The sequence below is a fragment of the Balaenoptera musculus genome, chromosome 2 (genome assembly GCF_009873245.2).
Source record: "Balaenoptera musculus isolate JJ_BM4_2016_0621 chromosome 2, mBalMus1.pri.v3, whole genome shotgun sequence".
Taxonomy (NCBI): Eukaryota; Metazoa; Chordata; class Mammalia; order Artiodactyla; family Balaenopteridae; genus Balaenoptera; species Balaenoptera musculus.
In genome coordinates, this window is record NC_045786.1 from 20,923,641 (window position 1) to 20,941,525 (window position 17,885).

Genomic DNA, 17,885 nt, shown 5'->3' on the forward strand with positions numbered 1-17,885 from the left:
AGGGACGCTGCAAAGAGGGTTTACGCCCTTTGGTCCTTATGTTGGTGAGTATGTGTTTATAATCCCTGCCCCCCCCCCCCCCCCCGGCAGCCATCCTTCACAGGTGCCTTTAGATCTCTTGTACCCTGAGGCAGAGCAGTGTTGGGGCTGAGGGTCTGAATCCTGGCACTACCACTTCCTAACTGTGCCGCCCTGGGCCTCAGACTCTTCATCTGTAAAATGGTAACAAACGGGCTCCACCTCATATAGTCATGTGCTTTGTACAGGACGTGGCCCCGGGGAAGTGTCCAATAAGTGTTAGCTGCTTCCGCTGTTCATCTTTTCTGTGCACTTGTGATGCACTACAAATGAGTGACTATCACAACTCTACTTTTCAATCCAAATTTTTTCATAGTATGGACTCAAACACAATTCATATCCTAAGTAATAATAATAATAGGCATCTTTCAGTGAGCACTTATATGCCAGATACCATGCTAGGTGCTTTACATACATTATTTCTAATCCTTATCACATCTCTGTGAGAAAGTATTATTTTCCAGATGCAAACGTCTAATAAATAAATTCCTTTTCTTTTTTTTAATTTTTTTATTTTTTTAATGTTATTCTTGTCTGCTTACATTCTTTTTATTTATGTATGTATGTATGTATGTATGTATGGCTTTGTTGGGTCTTCGTTTCTGTGCGAGGGCTTTCTCTAGTTGTGGCAAGCGGGGGCCACTCTTCATCGCGGTGCGTGGGCCTCTCACTATCGCGGCCTCTCGTTGCCGAGCACAGGCTCCAGACGTGCAGGCTCAGTAATTGTGGCTCACGGGCCGAGTTGCTCCGCGGCATGTGGGATCTTCCCAGACCAGGGCTCGAACCCGCGTCCCCTGCATTGGCAGGCAGATTCTCAACCATTACGCCACCAGGGAAGCCCAATAAATTCCTTTTCTAAGATTACCAGCTTATACATTGTAGAAGTAGAATTCGAACCTGGACCCAATGGGCTCCAGAGCACGGAACATTTCTAAACCATCATGTGGCCACGTATTGTATCAGGTCTGCTTTGGGCTGAGAGTGAACAGCTTATGGTAAATCTATGAGAAGTCAAGGCCAAGAGCAAGGCCTACTGGTTCCCTGGAATCACACTGCCAAGTAACAGGCGTCACTATTAGGAACACATATACGCATCTTGCCTTCTTCTGTGTTGGAATTAGGGTGCAAAGTACTGAACTTAAGAGTCCATGAAGGCTACCTTACAACCCACATTTTCGCCATAATCATATAACGTGTCTCCAGCTCCACTGACTGCCTCCCTCTCTGTTCCCACCGGATCACATCGATGAGCACCTCTCATCCATATCTGCATCCTTTCCCAACTACCTGCCCATTTTGCAAACAAATGTTCCAAAGATTTGCATCAAATGCTAAGAGCATGCAGTCCCTTAAGTAAATCCAACTATGTCTAGTTGTTACACAAATTCAAAATAACACATCTGGGACTTCCCTGGTGGTCCAGTGGTTAAGAGTACACGCTCCCAATGCAGGGGGCCAGGGTTTGATCCCTGGTCAGGGAACTAGATCATCCCGCATGCTGCAACTAAAAGAGCCTGCATGCCACAACAAAGACCCGGTACAGCCAAATAAACAACAACAATAGCACATCTTCCAGATCAAAGCATCAATGGTCCTACCCCACTGATGACCCCTGTGCTGCTGAATCCCATGCCCTGGATGCTGACGGTATTGCAGCAGCCTGGGTAACTTTGTTCTAATGTGTGAGAGCTCCTCCTTCTTTGGACTCCCAACTTTCTTCCCAGCTGATACTCATTTCTACCAGAGACTTACTGACTTCTTTTGTCCTCATGGGGCTGCAAGTGCTGACACTTCTAAGGAAGCCAGAAATCATGTGTCTAACAGTTAAACCTTTCGAGGTACTTGCCAGAGGCCACAGCAAACCAATTCGATCTACACAGAGGCGTAATTATGGGAATAGATACCCTAACTCTCAGTAAAACTCTCAGTAAGATCTTCTATTTACTGGAATCTGATCTCGGGCTTAGAAAATTAGACTAGCTCCCCTCCCCGCACTCCCTAGCCATCCTCAGCCTCCAGGACAGTGCAGGAATTCGGTTCAAATTCAAATATTTATTGAGAGCCTACTCTTTGCCAGAAAACTTTGCCAGGTACAGGACACACGGCATCACAACAGCTCCAAGAAGATGAAATTATTATCCCCGTTTTGGAAATGAAGCAATCGAGATTCACAGAAGTAAAGTGACTTTCTCCATGTCACACCCCTAAGAAGAAGTGTCTGCAGAGTCTGGACACGGTATGAAATAAAGGCCAATGGTTACTGCTTAATATTCCATGAACTGGGTTTCTCTAGGGTGATGTTTCCCTTGGACTCAGTGGCCATTGGCAGGCCCGAGACACAAGCCATACCTCTCTGCTGGCACCTCACCTACAAACTACAATACTATCCTGGACGCCAATTCCGCTTTTGCTCTTGGCAAAGTGCCAACTATCAGGCTCCTCCACGACAGATGCCATATGGAATTGGACCACGAGTTAGAGAGCGCTAAGCCAGCGGGCACTGGTGGTATTAGTCTCAGAGCCAAGACGAAAATATAATGATGTTGGGGGAGAAAAATGATGGTGCTTACTCTTTGCTTTCAGCACTGGCACTGACCTACTTCCCTACTCTATTTTCGAGTAAAGAGAACTAGACCAACAGAGGATATGCAAAATCTTCTGAGGTTCCTCTAAGCAGCAAAATGTTCCAGAAATTACAATAATTGATTCAATGTATTCTTATTATTGTTATTATTTCCAGGACACAAGCTTTTACGAGGTCCAGTGAATGCAGGTTTCTTTTTGGAGAATGCAAACAAAAGAATTGATATTTCTATTCTTCTATCTTGCTCATTGGACAGCAACCTTCTGCATTACAACTCCATCTCCCTTATCTATACAAAAGGAAGAATACCAAACTTACAAAATGGGTATGAGAAATGCCAAGTGGCTATAAGTAATTTTATAAAAGTTGAAAAAAAAGGACATAAAATGCCACCTTCAGAAGATATACAAACCTGAAAACAACACAAAAAGATGCCTTGTCTTGCAAAAATTTTGAATAAAAGATAGCTAATCTCCTTGGTAGTTACAAATAATCTTATTACTCCCATACTTTTTTAATCCATCTTACTTTGGTCCTTGGAATACCCTGCATCAGTACTGCCAACTGTGTGCAATAGTGGGAATGTTCTATAACCTGCGCAAACCAACATGGTAGCCACAAGTTATATGTGGCTACTACACACTCGAAATGAAGTTAGGGCAACTGAGAGACGGAATTTTAAGTTTTATTTTACTTTAATTAATTTAAACTTAAATAGCTCTAAATGCAAATGTAAGTAGTGTTTTTTGTTTGTTTGTCTGTTTTAAAGACAAATAGGAGTTGAGATTCACCAGAACATTTCATCAGATAGTTGTTTTGGGAAAATAGAAATGAAGGGCCAGGAAAATGACACCAACGCTTGAGTCAGCCGAGAGCTAGTCAGTGGGCAGTGGGCTGGCTGGCCTGGGTTCTCGTCTTGGCTCAGCATTAAATTAAATGTGGGATCCCAGGCTAATCATGTAATCACTCTGTACCTCAGTTTCCTCACTTGTAAAACAAAGAGACTCAACAGTTCCCATCTGGTTGTTAGTTCCTCTAATTCTGTGAGTGGCTGAGTGGCTGGTCGCTCAGGGCTGCTGCCGGAGCAGCCCCTCTCTCAGTTTGCGCCAATTCTTCCCAGCATCTTAACTGCAGTCAGCAGACAGGCCACTCTTTCAAAGGGTCCGGGGACCATTTTTTAATATCCCGTGTACTTAAGTAATAGCCCATGAAGAAACAGGCTTTGTGTGGCGATCGCAGGAAACTCTCCAAGGCTGAGCTGCGTGAGGCACAAGCAGGAAGAACCTGGCGATGGGCCTGGGGGCGGGCAGCGGGATGGTGTGAAATTCAGTAACGTTAACAGCCTTCTACACTGTCCCTGTTGTTGTTGCTTACTATTTAAGAACAAAATTCTCTCCTTGACGATTGGCAACGTGGTGCGAGGGCTACAGCATCAGCTCTTTGTCCCTCCACTACTCTCTGGGGATCAGAGGGGGGCCCTGCTCCGGAGCTGCAACCTTCTACTCTAAACCTAACCCTCTCCATTTAAGAAGAGGCACTGGCTGTCATCCAACCTCGAGCTCTGGGAACTGCAGCTCCCTTTGAAAACACACCACTTCGGGGTCACCATGAAGAACACCTCTATCTCCTGTGCCTGCCTTTCAACACGGCACCTCTGCACTGCACCGATACAGGTGCATCTCCATCGGCGGGATCCTGGTGTTAGATTCTGGTAGACCTAACAAAACTCTCCGGGTATCAGTTTACTCAGCAATCAGATGATGAAACCAAGGCCATTCCTGTATTTACCTGGAAGGTATGGATATAACTTCTCACATGCAGCCAAACTTTTGTGAGTCATGTCTCCACCAGTTATAGAATGGTAACAGGACGGGGCCCTCAAACTTGGAGGTGAGACTTCTGCAGATCAGCTGGTGAATTCACAGAAGATTAAATGGATCAAATAATACCCTAAGTCGCTGAAGGAGGCAAAGCCTTTCTCCAAATGGTCAAATTGTAAATAAATTAGTTTGTGCTCCTCTGAAGAAAAGTTCAAGTTTCCTGTAAGTACGCACACATGTAACATCTTCATCCCTGGGCTTTGACAAAATTTGAAAAGAAACAGAATTTATTAACAATGGATAGCACATCTATTTCATTCACAGATGACGAGGAAAGCACACATTTGTGACGGGCATTCCACTGGACGGCTGAAGTTAACGCAGGATTGCATTTGGATGCAGGTCTAAAAGTTATCCATTCGATTACCGGGGTAAAATGTAGCCCTGATTCGTAGGAATTCATTCCTGCAGAAAAGGCCTCACAACACGGGTGTCTGGACTCACCAAGTAGAGGGGAAACCTTATTAGCTTATCTCAACTTGACTGCGAGTAAAAAGCAGAAAGCTAGAAAACCCCCCCAAAGAAGTCAATGTGGAGGCATCCAGGGGGTACCTGAAGGCTGGACACACACAGCCCTCTCTGGGAAGGCAGTCAGGCATCAGCTCCGGACAGCCCCCGCCCAGGGAACTCATTTCCTTCTGTGATTTATCAGAAATAGTCCCGTGGACTGCAGAGCAGAAGGTATTTGTACGGGAGAGTTCTTTAGATGAGCTTTTAGAAATGGCAACAGGGAAATAATCATCACGCAGATTTATATCAGGCTTCACCTTTTCCAAGTGCTGCCGGAGCACACGTTAATTAATCCTCCCACTCCAAGGGCTGAGGTCAGCGCTCCTGCCCCCACTGCACAGATGAGTCAACCGTGGCCAAGGAGGGGGTGCACTCGCTCGGGGCGCACACCCCTTCTAGGTGCCCCCAGGCTGATTCTCCTGCCCACCGCTAAATGCTGCAGAATTCACCTGTTTGCTTGGGCAAGCACTTGCAACTGGCCCTTCTGGATGACGGAGAAGACACTGGTTTGGCCTCCGTTAAGTAACTGAACCCATGAATCATTATGAAAGGAAGACGGGTGTGAGGGACAACTCAGTAGTGGTCCAAACTTCCCAAACTGAACACTAATTTTTACCTAAAATGTCTCTCCCCTATTCACGTTCTGGCAGCGAGTGATGAAAACGAGGGATGTATGTTGAGAGTGACGACACAGCTCCTGGTACCCTGCACCTGGGCTTTAGCAACTGTGCTTTTCAAGCCAAATAACTCCTGCTTCCACCGCTGGCTACAATATTTTGCCTCGACTTACTTATGCAAGAGAAAGAAAGCAATCAGGGCGGATTCACAACACTCTCCATCCACTGAAGAAATACTGGTAGTGAAAGTGGATGGTTCACCTTTGTGGGATTTCAACCCCTACTCCTGCCCCCGCCCCGCCCCCAAGGGTTATTTGCACACAAAGCCCATTTCTTACTGAGGTATTGAGGACCTGCCTTTTGTCAGGCACGGTGCTGGGTTTCTTTTTAAGATTTTTAAATTTAATTTATTATTATTATTATTTTTGGGGGGGAGCTGCGTTGGGTCTTCGTTGCTGCGTGCGGGCTTTCTCTAGTTGCAGCGAGCGGGGGCTACTCTTCATTGTGGTGCGTGGCCTTCTCATTGCAGTGGCTTCTCTTGTTGCGGAGCACGGGCTCTAGGCGCATGGGCTTCAGTAGTTGCAGCACGTGGGCTCAGTAGCTGTGGCTCGCGGGCTCTAGAGCGCAGGCTCAGTAGTTGTGGCGCACGGGCTTACTTGCTCCGCAGCATGTGGGATCTTCCCAGACTAGGGCTCGAACCCGTGTCCCCTGAATTGGCAGGCGGATTCTTAACCACTGTGCCACCCGGGAAGTCCCACGGTGCTGGGTTTGAAGGAGAGAGAGTTGAAACATATGTAATTTATGCCCTTAAGCCACTAGTAGCCACTGATCAGAGTCAGCCGTATGTACAATATAGAATCAAACCACAGAACACTAAGGCCCAGAAGAGCGCAGTATACACGGGCCCGCCGTCAGCCAGCCAGAAGGGATTCAGCTGGCCACAGGGACAGGCATTCAGCATCGTGAACCACGCTACATCCTCGTGGTCCAATTTGCCAATGGAATCTGCAATAATCAGAGCCACAGGATGATAAGCTATCCCTGAGCTGGCAGTGAGACTGAACGAAAACCACCACAGCAAGGGAGCTGGGCCTGGAGAGAAAGTGGCCACAGGTGTCTCCCATCCCGCGGAGCATACATTCGAGACAGGGGACCTGAGCCACCTGGAGAGAGTGCCACGCGGACCCATGGCTGGACGGCCGTCACCCGCACTGCTGACCCTTGAGCTCGGGGGACAGCCCAGGGTCCCACCTCTGCTCCCAAGGCCATCAGCTGGACGCCCATTCCGTCCATGAAGCCCTTCCAGCTCCGCTTTTCACCCTGGCCTCTGGACTAACTCCTCTGTGATCACCCCCCTCCAGCATTCCTGTCACTCACTCACTCTCCTTGGTCTCGTCTGATCAACCCTCCCACCTGACCCTCTCCAGCGACAGCTGGCAGAAGGCTGTGGCACCACCTGGATCTCAGCACCTTTACAAATAACCTCTTCCCGTCTCCCTTTCCTCCAGCTGGGTTTCACGGTCAACTTCCCTGTTTTTCTTACTGCCTCAAACTGCCCCCTGTTCCACCCCAGATCCACGACCAGGAATAATGTCTTGCACAGAACACGCACACGACAGAGTGATTGCTGGCCTGCACCCCACCCCTTCTCTGGCTGTTGAACCTACGGAAACTGTCATTAACTGAGCCCCCAGTTCGGCACATGGTGAGATTGTGAAATTCCTGAGGACAGGGATGTCTTAATCATTCCCTCAATATGCATTTCTGAAGTGACCCCACCATTCAGGCATCATTCAAGGTGCTGGGGATAAAACACTGAATCAAATCAGGTAAAACTGCCTTTATGGAGCTGCTATTCTAGAGCGAGGCATAAAATGAGCAAACTAAGTAAATCTTCTAAGAGATTAGAAAGAGATCATTTCAATGGAGAAAAAGTAAAGCAGGAAAGGGAGATGGAAGGGTTGGGTGCCAGAGCACAATTCTAAATAAGGCGTTCAGAGAAGGCCAGCACGGTGCCTTGAATTCAGTCTCAGTATAACCTCAATGCATATTTTCTGAATGAATAGATTTAACACAGCAAGAAGTCTTAAAAGTTGTCAATATTAAATCACACACTACACAATTCGTCACTACGATCATAAAGAACCACGTTATCCCATCTGGAACTGTTGTATTGAATCTGGGGGTCAATACACCTATAACCAACGAGTTACTGAGTCAGGCCTGTTTTCCCTGAAATGCCCACTGGGTCCACTTGTCCTGGTGCAGGCACTGCCCTAACTCTGACTATTCTGATGATAAAATCGTTGCAAAACCGTTCAGGGGGCTCTCCTACTTTGGACTAAAGGACCAAGATTTCACTGACCTTTGTGCTGGCCTCGTATTCAGAACTCTATCTATCCTTCCGTTAAATATTGATCATCTGTCCATTCATTATTCATTTCATCATTTATCAATGGCAAAATTTAATCTCAGGCTGCTCTTTCCTCAACCTGCCTCTGGCCTACCTTCCTCAGTCATAAATGATGTGTAATCAAGGAATACAACTTAAACTGAATGCCAGCCTCAGGGATGCAGCCAGCAGTAGAAGGTTGGAAGATAAATGCAGAGGAGATCAGTAATGCTGCTGTTTCCTTCCACTGATCTGGAAAATCAAAAGCTGACAGTTAATAAGAACTAACTATGTCATATTAATGACCGTAGTTTAGATCAGAAAACAGAATCCATTTGTGAACAAAGATGTGTATTTCTGTGCACTTGCCATTTATGAGGTTCAGATGTACTTCTTTTTTTCTGATAATGCCTTCAACTCATGATTGTGAAATGCCAAAAACAGAATACCAAAAAAAAAGAAAAAAAAAAAAAGGACATTAGGACCTCCCTGGTGGTCCAGTGGTTAAGACTCTGTGCTTCCAATGCATGGGGAGTGGGTCTAAGATCCCGCATGCTGCGTGGCGTGGCCAAAAAGAAAAAAATAATAATAAAAGTTTTTTTTTTTAAAAAAAGGACACCAGAGCAGTCAAAACGTATTTCACAAAGTTTCTGGCCTGATGTTTATGCCCCTTAAGCCCTTTGGGGGAGCTTCCCAATCCTTTACTCAAAGATTTCTTGTTTTATGTTGGTAGGTAGCTGGCGCTGACTTACATTCTCCAGGAGTTCCCAAGGACAGCCGCCCAGCAGAATAATTAATTTGCGTAACGACTATCATGTCTCATCTACAGGGTCACATTATGTTCAACAAATTCTGTTTAAGAACGCAAGGAAATATATAATTTATTGTTAGGAAGAATTCCTTCCAAATAAGAACAAAGAGAATCACTGCCCTTAAGGATAAGCTTTCAACTCTACTACAAACTTAGCTAATCAGACTGACTCCCCTCCCTGGCGGGGGGGGGGAGGCTCCAGGTAGCTGAGATTTTACTTTCTCATTTTAACACGGCTGTGAGCATCAAAACTCAAAATTTGTGGACCATCTAATTTGCTGTCGTCACATGCAGCAACTGATTTTGCTGAGATGCTTCGACTTTTGGGGGGGGTATTAATTTTTATTAAGTATTCTGCTCGATTTTTATCTGCCTGTTTTTTGGTTGGGAGAAGTGAGAGAGGTGGGTGAGGACTGGGGCAGAGATGAGTCGTTTCTCTTGTGGGAGTTGGTTTTTCCAAAGTAAATTATGTTTGTTCCCTGATCAAGCAGCCAACTTTAATTCTTCCTCTTCAAGACATCACAGAACATGATGCTTGAGGTCTGAAAATGAGAAATAAAGGGCCCATGTAATAGATGATTGTGTTATCATTCACGGGACTAACCATGAATTTTTTAGATCTTTCTGTCCCAACATAAGAAAAGGTGATGACAGGTTTTAGAGGGATTGCACTAAATTCCTAGATAGCAATCCAAAACATGTGCCTCTCTGATAGTCTGCTTAAAGCAATGGAAAAAGAACTTTGCCAAGTTTGTGTAATTACTCGAAGATGACCTCCAGAATTGTATGCATGTCAGCTCTTTGTGTGTTTCTCTATGAGACAAACATGCTGGCTTGTCATGCTACAAAACTCCATTTCAAAAGACAAAGTCCAAATGACATTCCACTTTGCTAGTTTTTAAATCTCTAAATCACTTCTTAAGATGAAATCAATACCAAACACCACATTCTGATTCGGAAATCTATAGGCCTTCTCTCTCTCTCTCAGCATGTCATAAATTCCATTTAGCATCTTAAATCACCAATTAAAATAGGCTTTGACATTTAATTTGCTTATTCCCTAAAAAAACACACCATCAGCTCTAACCCCCTAAACAAATAAGAATAGAAATAGGATTATATGCAAAATTATAAAGGCTGTTATTCCACGAGGCTGAATATCATCATACCAGAATTCCCCATAGCTGATTTTTTTTAAAAGCCATTTCTTCATTTTTTGACACTACATCTGGCACAATGAATACAGATGATCATTTGTTTATATATCTGTCTAACTGCCTCTCCCAAACACAGCCAGATGGAGTCTTTCAGAATCAAATTAATTTCAGATTAATTCACTCTGGACCCACTTCAGTTCCATGACTCCTTGCTTTGAAGCACCAACCAAACTGATGGGAAGTCATGAACTGAAAAGAGCACAGGTTCCTCGATATCAAGGGGGAAAACATGACACAAAGCTGGCGTTGCCCCCGTGTCCAGAAAGTGATCCATTCGGGCACCACAAGGTGCCAGCGTAATAAGGCCTGGCCAACACTGCACAGTGTCAAAAGCATCCAGCAAGAATTTCCTCTTGGATCCAAAGAGGATCACGGTTAATATTACATCTAATATTCATAACGCCTTGAGAGGATGACAGTCAAAATGAGCGACTTAATTACTAACACGAGAACCAGGGAGGTCACGGTAAACTTGCCCGTCTACGCGGAGCCAGGTGGGACACGGGACTCGGGAGAGTGAATTCTCAACGCCCCAAGTGCAGAATCTCTATCTCGAGCTGTAGCTACTGAAGGAACCATCACAAAACGTAACCAGGCTCTGCTTGCTGTCAATCTCGGCGGATGCCTTTATTATCGTACTTGTTTCAATTGCAATTTGGGTTTCCATGGAGACACAACAGTCAGCTCTAGAAAATTATAAGATAAATGTCAGGCAGTGATAACAGTGTTAATGAAGCTTCGGTGACAAGCAGCTCCGCGCTTCAAATAATAAGCTTATTTCTATTAGCATATGTATAACCTGCCAAAAAACCTGGGAGAGAATATTAAAAATTAAATATCGATCTATCTACATTTAAGAGAGAGCGGGGAGAGACCCCTCTGGAGTGGCTTAAGTTTGGTGGGTCAACTTGAACAAGAAAAAAGAAAGTAACCACTGCTTTCTTGGGAAAATGAGGCACCAGTCATGGCTCTCAATGATGCTTTAGCTGACATCCAGAAACGCCTTACTTCATCCAGCAGTGGAGAGAATTTTTTCTTATAATGTGGTTAAAGTAATCCCTTTTGTTTCTGGAAGCTAAGAGCTCAACTCACTAAGTCTGACGGTGACAGACTGTGAGCTTCAGAGACGTATGTTACAACCAACCTTACGGTAACTGGATGGATGCAGCCCCCTCTCCGGCTCCCCTCCCTCGGTTGCTGCATAACTATAATTGGATTGCTGGAATTCACAATCCGGAGCTATCCTTGACTAGTCTACAGCCCAACATGTGCCACTGAAACTTTACCAGGAAGTATCTGTCAGATCACACAAAAAAACGACGACTATGGATTTATGTAAGTTGGATGCATTCCGAGTACACAGATTGATACAGTGAGATGGTGAACAACAGCACAGTTCAAGGTAAGATTCCATAAAAAGAAACGGAAGGAAAAATAAGTTTCCTTTTATTTGGAAAAGATGATTTAAGAATGGAACAAAAGTTGTATGTTTTCTTCATGAACATCCTCAAGGACCTTGAAAAGTTAAAAGGGTAACAATTCTGCAAATCAAAGTCTTTCCAGGAAGACACAAGAAAGACCGGTACATATAAACTTCTCCTTCACAGTTCATGCTCTCTGAACAATCCCTGCCATAGTGCCCATTATTATTTGATTCATTCCACCATATTTTTGTTCATTTATTGAACCGCTGTTCATCGAGCGCCAGGCACTGTGCTCAGAACACAATGATGAGTAAGACGCTGTCCCTGCCCTCACATTTCTCATTGTTTAGTAGCTCGTACAACCGAATATCCAAGGTCTTGAATAAGGTGTCACAATGTTCTTTTCTGTCCAAAGTTTGGTCCTTATTGAAGTGACTACACAACTATGCTTTTCCGGGGTGAGGCAACGCTTTTTGCTACACCTCTGCACTGGGAACAGCTGGCTGCTGAAATCCTCTTCTACCCACCCTGTCTTTGTCTGGATCACTATAACAAAAATACAACATAGTGGGTGGTTTATAAACACCAGACATTTACTTTTCACGGTTCTGGAGGCTGGAAGTCCAAGATAAAAGTACTGGCAGATTCGGAGTGTGATGAGAGCCTGCTTCCTAGTTCCTAGATGGCCGCTTCTCCCTCTGGCCTCACATGGTGGAAGGGGTGAGGGAGCTCTCTGGGGTCTCTTCTATAAGGGCACTAATTCCATCATGGGGGATCCACCCTCATAACCTCGTCACCCCCCAAAGGCCCCATCCACTTAATAACACCGCCTTGGGCGATAGGTTTCAACGTATGAATTTTGGGGGAGAAACATTCACTCCATAGCACGCTCCTTAACCACCCGTAACTCCTCTCCCTTCTCCCAGCTCCTCTCTTCAGGAGGGAAATTAATGGTGTCAAACCCAAGGTCTAGGATAAAACTAGACCATAGTGCTAGGGAAGGAACTTTTGGTGCAGCTTTTGAAGAAGCTACAAGTGTTTGTTTCCCCAGAGAGGGTTGCTTTTTCTCTTTGGAATGCTCCCTTAACTCCACATGGCTGGTGCCGAAGGCCCTAGGGCTGCCCCCCATTCCCAGCTTTGCAAGATCTAGCATGGCAGATCCAGGAATGGCTTAAGCCAGATGCTCTGGTTTTGAGAAGAAAGGCAATCCTGAGTTTCCTAAGAGCTTCCCTACGTTCTTTCCTCCCTAACTGAATTCACCATGAGGATGTGAAGACCCAGGGATTCAAGTCAGGGTTTGGTCCAGAAGAAACAGCCTCAGGCCTCCTTTTAGGTTAAAGCTTAGCTCACAAGGCACTAAGATCTTTCAGCTCTCTTGTGGCCAAGCTGGTTCTCTGAGTCAGGGGTCCCATACACAGTGTCCCCCGGGCATCCGTCACGGTACATCTGCAGGAGTGGTAAAGCTGATAGAGGATTCCAGAGCTCAGAAGCCTCTCTACCTCACTCCACTGCAAGGAATTAATGTATCCTTACCTCAAGGCAAAATAATTCAAAACAAGCCAAAAACTATCAACCACAACAACAAACCTCTATAATATTGTGACGTACTCTCATACTCCCTGGTTTCTTTCCCTGTTATCCCACCCATGATATGAAAAGATATGAAAGGAAAAACAATTCAAGAGCACACAAAACCCAAAACACGAGCAATATAATTCTTTAATAGGGCCAAAGTGGTCCTCTGAATCCAGGGGATATACGGGAAAAGTCATGAGGTTTAAATTTAATAACTCAACTTTGACTGTGGGACTTGAGATCGAAAACTTTTCAGTTGTAAATCAAATCCTAATACTATGTTACTAAAAACTGGGTGAGGAAACATCCGTGGTCATGGAAACAGAGATTATAAACAGCATGCCTTTGTCTCATCAGTTAAATATCCTTACCCTGTCAGGGTTCATGATTAGGACTCCTCATTTACTTTTTCCCCTGGTAAAACTTTTCACAACTTCACATCACTCTTGTAAGGTCTTGGGGAGTCAAAGAGAGAAGTTGAAAAGTCACCTACAATGATTATTGTGGGTATTTTTAAATTGTTGAAATAATTACTGTTATCTTTAATAACAACAACACAAAGCATATTACGATAGTTCTTCAATTTTAAAATGACAGCTCTAAACTGGGGCAACCAAAATTACAATCATAATTTTCCAGAATTGACAATATTTGCTAAATAGACTCCTTGAGGAGAAGGACGTTATATACGCGGGAAATAAATAGGAGATGATAATTTGAGTGTGGCACAGCTTTAAAAGGGAGTTCAGAACTGAAAGCCGAAAACAAATTGCTACCTAGGTTTTTCTTCTTGTTGTTGTTGAATGTTGAGAGGTTTGACTACATTTAGGCAGCTCAGCTTTGGCTGATCTGCAAGGCAACCATGATTTGAAAAGTATTAAAAGTATCTTTTAGATTCTAGGGTTGTATGTTTGTTTTTATAGACAATGGCGTAAGGCAATCAAATCCAATTAAATTGAAGAGGAATTCCTGTATCAATGGAATCATTAAAATATGACCATAAAAGAAGCTTTTCCAACAATGCAGAAGGGACAGTAAGTTCCTCTAGGACCTGGGATGACGGGGTTCATGTTCATGTGAAAATGAACACACTTTACTACGCTGGAAACATGCACGGAGCTAGTAACTGTGCCCAACAATAAAGATGACAACCATGGAAGGTGTGATACCTGGGATCTTGCTTTTAGCTTCATGTTTACTTAGAAAATCACAATCTGTTGGTTGGTTTGTTTCTATAAGGCGGAATGAGGGAAAGCAAGACTACTTGGAAAGATTTATGTCTTATCTTACTGAAACCGACAACGAAATAGAAACACTATACAGATACTGAAACTCAAAAATGCATCAAGGGCAGGAAGATACAAAAATATTAAAAACCACCACCCAAATGGCTCTGGAAACAATTTTAGCTCCCCTCCCTGGGTCATATGGTACCAATTCTGGAAATCACATTTCCCCTGGGAAACAGAACTGTGTGAGGTTTCATGTGTCCACAGTATTGTGAATATACTGAACAGCAGAAAGGCAATTGTTTGGAAATCCGCTGACTAGACAGTATACACCAGAGTGAATGGACACCTTAGGACGGAGGGTATTCACATGGCGAGGGGGGGCAAGATGATGAGGAAACTTCCTAATTACGTACCTACGACCCCACACATGCTGTGACAGCAGCTTGTTTTTGAGGCTTCCACACAGAGGTTTCATTAGCAACCCAAAGCATCGTGAAGTCAGTGGACAGCTTGGCAACGTCCCACCCCCTCACACAGGGACTGTGAGTGCAGAGCATGGAAAGATCCAGAAATAATAGGAACGCCAGAGGTGTCCTGAAGCCACACTGAGCAAGTTCAAACCCTTGGTGTTCATTTCAGACCCTGCGTCTGGAAATCCCACGTCGTCTGGCCACGGGGCTCATCCTCATGTGTACTGTATTTATAGAAAGAATTTGTTCTTGGGGCATTTTCATCTAGGTGCCCTAAAACCTCAAGATCTGTGGGTTTAGCTGTGCGGGAAAGTCAAACTGCACCAGCTGATGAAGACGCAGGGGATCTCCTTAATATGCAGGTTAATAATTTAGCTGTGGGTGGGAGGGACTGGAAATCAGCAGAAGATTCCCTCTGGTCAATGGGTCACTCGTGATAAATGGGTTCTCGCTAGGAGTCAGTTCACCTGTGAACCTGGAATGATAAGATTTACTAAGCCAGTTTTTGACTCACTAACTGGTCATTATTGACAGGTTACTAGGGCTGTTTTCGGGGTTGTTTTTAAGACAACAATCGCTAACAGCAAGGGCAACTGGCTTCACTGACTGGAAGGAGATATTGCCTTTTTTCCCTTTTCTTAATTAACACCAACATTCAAAACCCTGACAGAGAATAAGGGTGAAATAAATTATGGAATCACTTATATATGAAACCATACGTTATTAAAATTACTCTAAATGGGTCCTTAATCTAAATAAAGATGGCCATTTTAGGAAGCCAAGCATCTCAGGAATTAGAAAGGACACAATGTTATTCTGACCCAAGATATCAACAGTGTACCATTTTGCCACCCAGCCAAAGTATCAACTGTCCTAGACTCTTATTAAAATTCATGTATGTCTCTTCTGCTAGATGAGTCTCAGCTTCAATTATTTACAGCCCTATATTTCTGTTGGTTAAAGACAGGAGAAAGAAGCAGATTGGGCAAAATTCTCTTCTAATATTTACACTTTGCCTATTCTAACCAGTCAGCAAAAGCAACTCCATCTGTTCTATGTTGTGTAAATGAGTTCCAGGACCACCTTTGGCAAAATCTGAATGAAGCACAACGCATCACGGTACAGGGTTCTCTTTGATGCTAAAACTATCGACTTGGGGATGGTGGGAATACCTTTCACTCTATTAGTTTTAATACAAGGGATCTCAATGAACATTTAGGAAAAGCACCGGAGTCTCTCAATAAACCAAGTCCTTGCCATACCAGGTCTAGTCTCACTGCTGCTTAACTTACGCAAATAAACAAGAACAGGTGTTTTTTGGCAGCTCCCACGGTGCTAAGCTCTAGTCCTCCTTTAATGTAAAATTTATTTGAACCTAACATCTGTACACTATTTCTGACACTGTCAGGCCAATCGTCCTTCTGATGTGTGGCTCTCGACAGGAAAAGAAGCCACTACGGTTGCCACCGTGACCACTCTCCGGCTGGGAGGAAGGACATCTCCCCACGTGTGACACCCGGGCATGACTCTACATGGCAGTTTTACGCACTGTGGTCAGGTGTTCATAAAAATAAATTTTCAAGTGAAGCAGTAACTTGAACTCTCCAGCTATGCCATGGAGATAAGGACAATCAGAGCAATTTCCTCCTAATAAAATCAGCAAACAGTGATTATATGTGTTTCTGTAACTTAAGAGTGACACTCCACACAAGAGAAATGCACTTCCTCACGTTTCTTGCCATGTGATTACAAAACACCGAGCTCAATGGTTCTAACAGGCTTACCCTACTTAATTAACAGACATCCTGATTTGTATGCACGGGGGCCACACTCAAAAAAGGCTTATGGGGACAAGCTTTGCATGAGCATTTTATTTTTTAATGACTACAGAAGCTCTTGGGGCCCATCATATTAAAAGAAACAAAAAAGGAGGGAAGTAGCATTGGTTTTTAATTACTTCTGCCTCTGAAGCTAACAATCTCAAAACGAGAGCTCTTTAAACATTCAGCAATCAACTAAACTGCGACCTTTCTGACTTGGCCAGCCAACAGTTTTCTGTCGGTACCACTACTGTCGGCATCGTGATGATTCCTCACTAAGAGCAGATGAAAAGTTGCGATTCCTCTCCCCAGGGTATCATTCCTTCACAAAAGCAAAAACCTGAAAGTCTCAAGTATTCGTTTCACTTGAATCCATCACCTCCTGTTCATTCCTATGGTCATCACCCTAGAGCATCTCTGTGCTTAAGCAATGAGCCTGGCGCATACAAGGAATCAGCAGTGGATGCATGGATGGAGGGAGGGAGGGAGGGAGGGAGGGATGGATGGAGGGAGGGAGGGATGGATGGAGGGAGGGATGGATGGAGGGAGGGAGGGATGGATGGAGGGAGGGATGGATGGATGGATGGAGGGATGGATGGATGGATGAATGGATGGATGGATGGAGGGAGGGAGGGATGGATGGAGGGATGGATGGATGGAGGGAGGGATGGATGGAGGGAGGGATGGATGGATGGAGGGAGGGATGGATGGATGGAGGGAGGGATGGATGGAGGGAGGGAGGGATGGATGGATGGAGGGAGGGATGGATGGAGGGAGGGAGGGATGGATGGATGGAGGGAGGGATGGATGGATGGAGGGAGGGATGGATGGATGGAGGAGGGATGCATGGATGGAGGGAGGGAGGGATGGAGGGAGGGAGGGAGGGATGGATGGAGGGAGGGATGGATGGAGGGAGGGATGGATGGAGGGAGGGAGGGATGGATGGAGGGAGGGAGGGATGGAGGGAGGGATGGATGGATGGAGGGAGGGAGGGATGGATGGAGGGATGGATGGATGGAGGGAGGGATGGATGGATGGAGGGATGGATGCATGGATGGAGGGAGGGAGGGATGGAGGGAGGGAGGGAGGGAGGGAGGGAGGGAGGGAGGGAGGGAGGGAGGGAGGGATGGAGGGAGGGAGGGAGGGATGGAGGGAGGGATGGATGGGATAAACAACTAGAATACAGTAATCTGTCTCTTAGTTCAGGTACTGACCTTAAACTCTAATGACTTCTAGCAACATTTATTAAGGCATTAATAAATCTGAAATACCATT

At 44.9% G+C, this 17,885-nt stretch overlaps 1 protein-coding gene across 5 annotated transcripts in view; it reads right to left on the bottom strand.

Moving 5' to 3' along the window:
* The window catches only part of CELF2 (CUGBP Elav-like family member 2), a 525,035-nt gene that overhangs the window by 169,842 nt on the left and 337,308 nt on the right, over positions 1-17,885 (bottom strand). The window contains exon 1 of one of the 5 annotated variants that reach the window (XM_036842573.1): positions 4,451-4,523. The exons of the other annotated variants lie outside the window; for them this stretch is intronic. The gene's annotated coding sequence lies outside the window, so the exon portion shown is untranslated. Of the gene's footprint in view, positions 1-4,450; positions 4,524-17,885 lie in introns of those variants that run through there. 5 annotated transcript variants of the gene reach the window in all.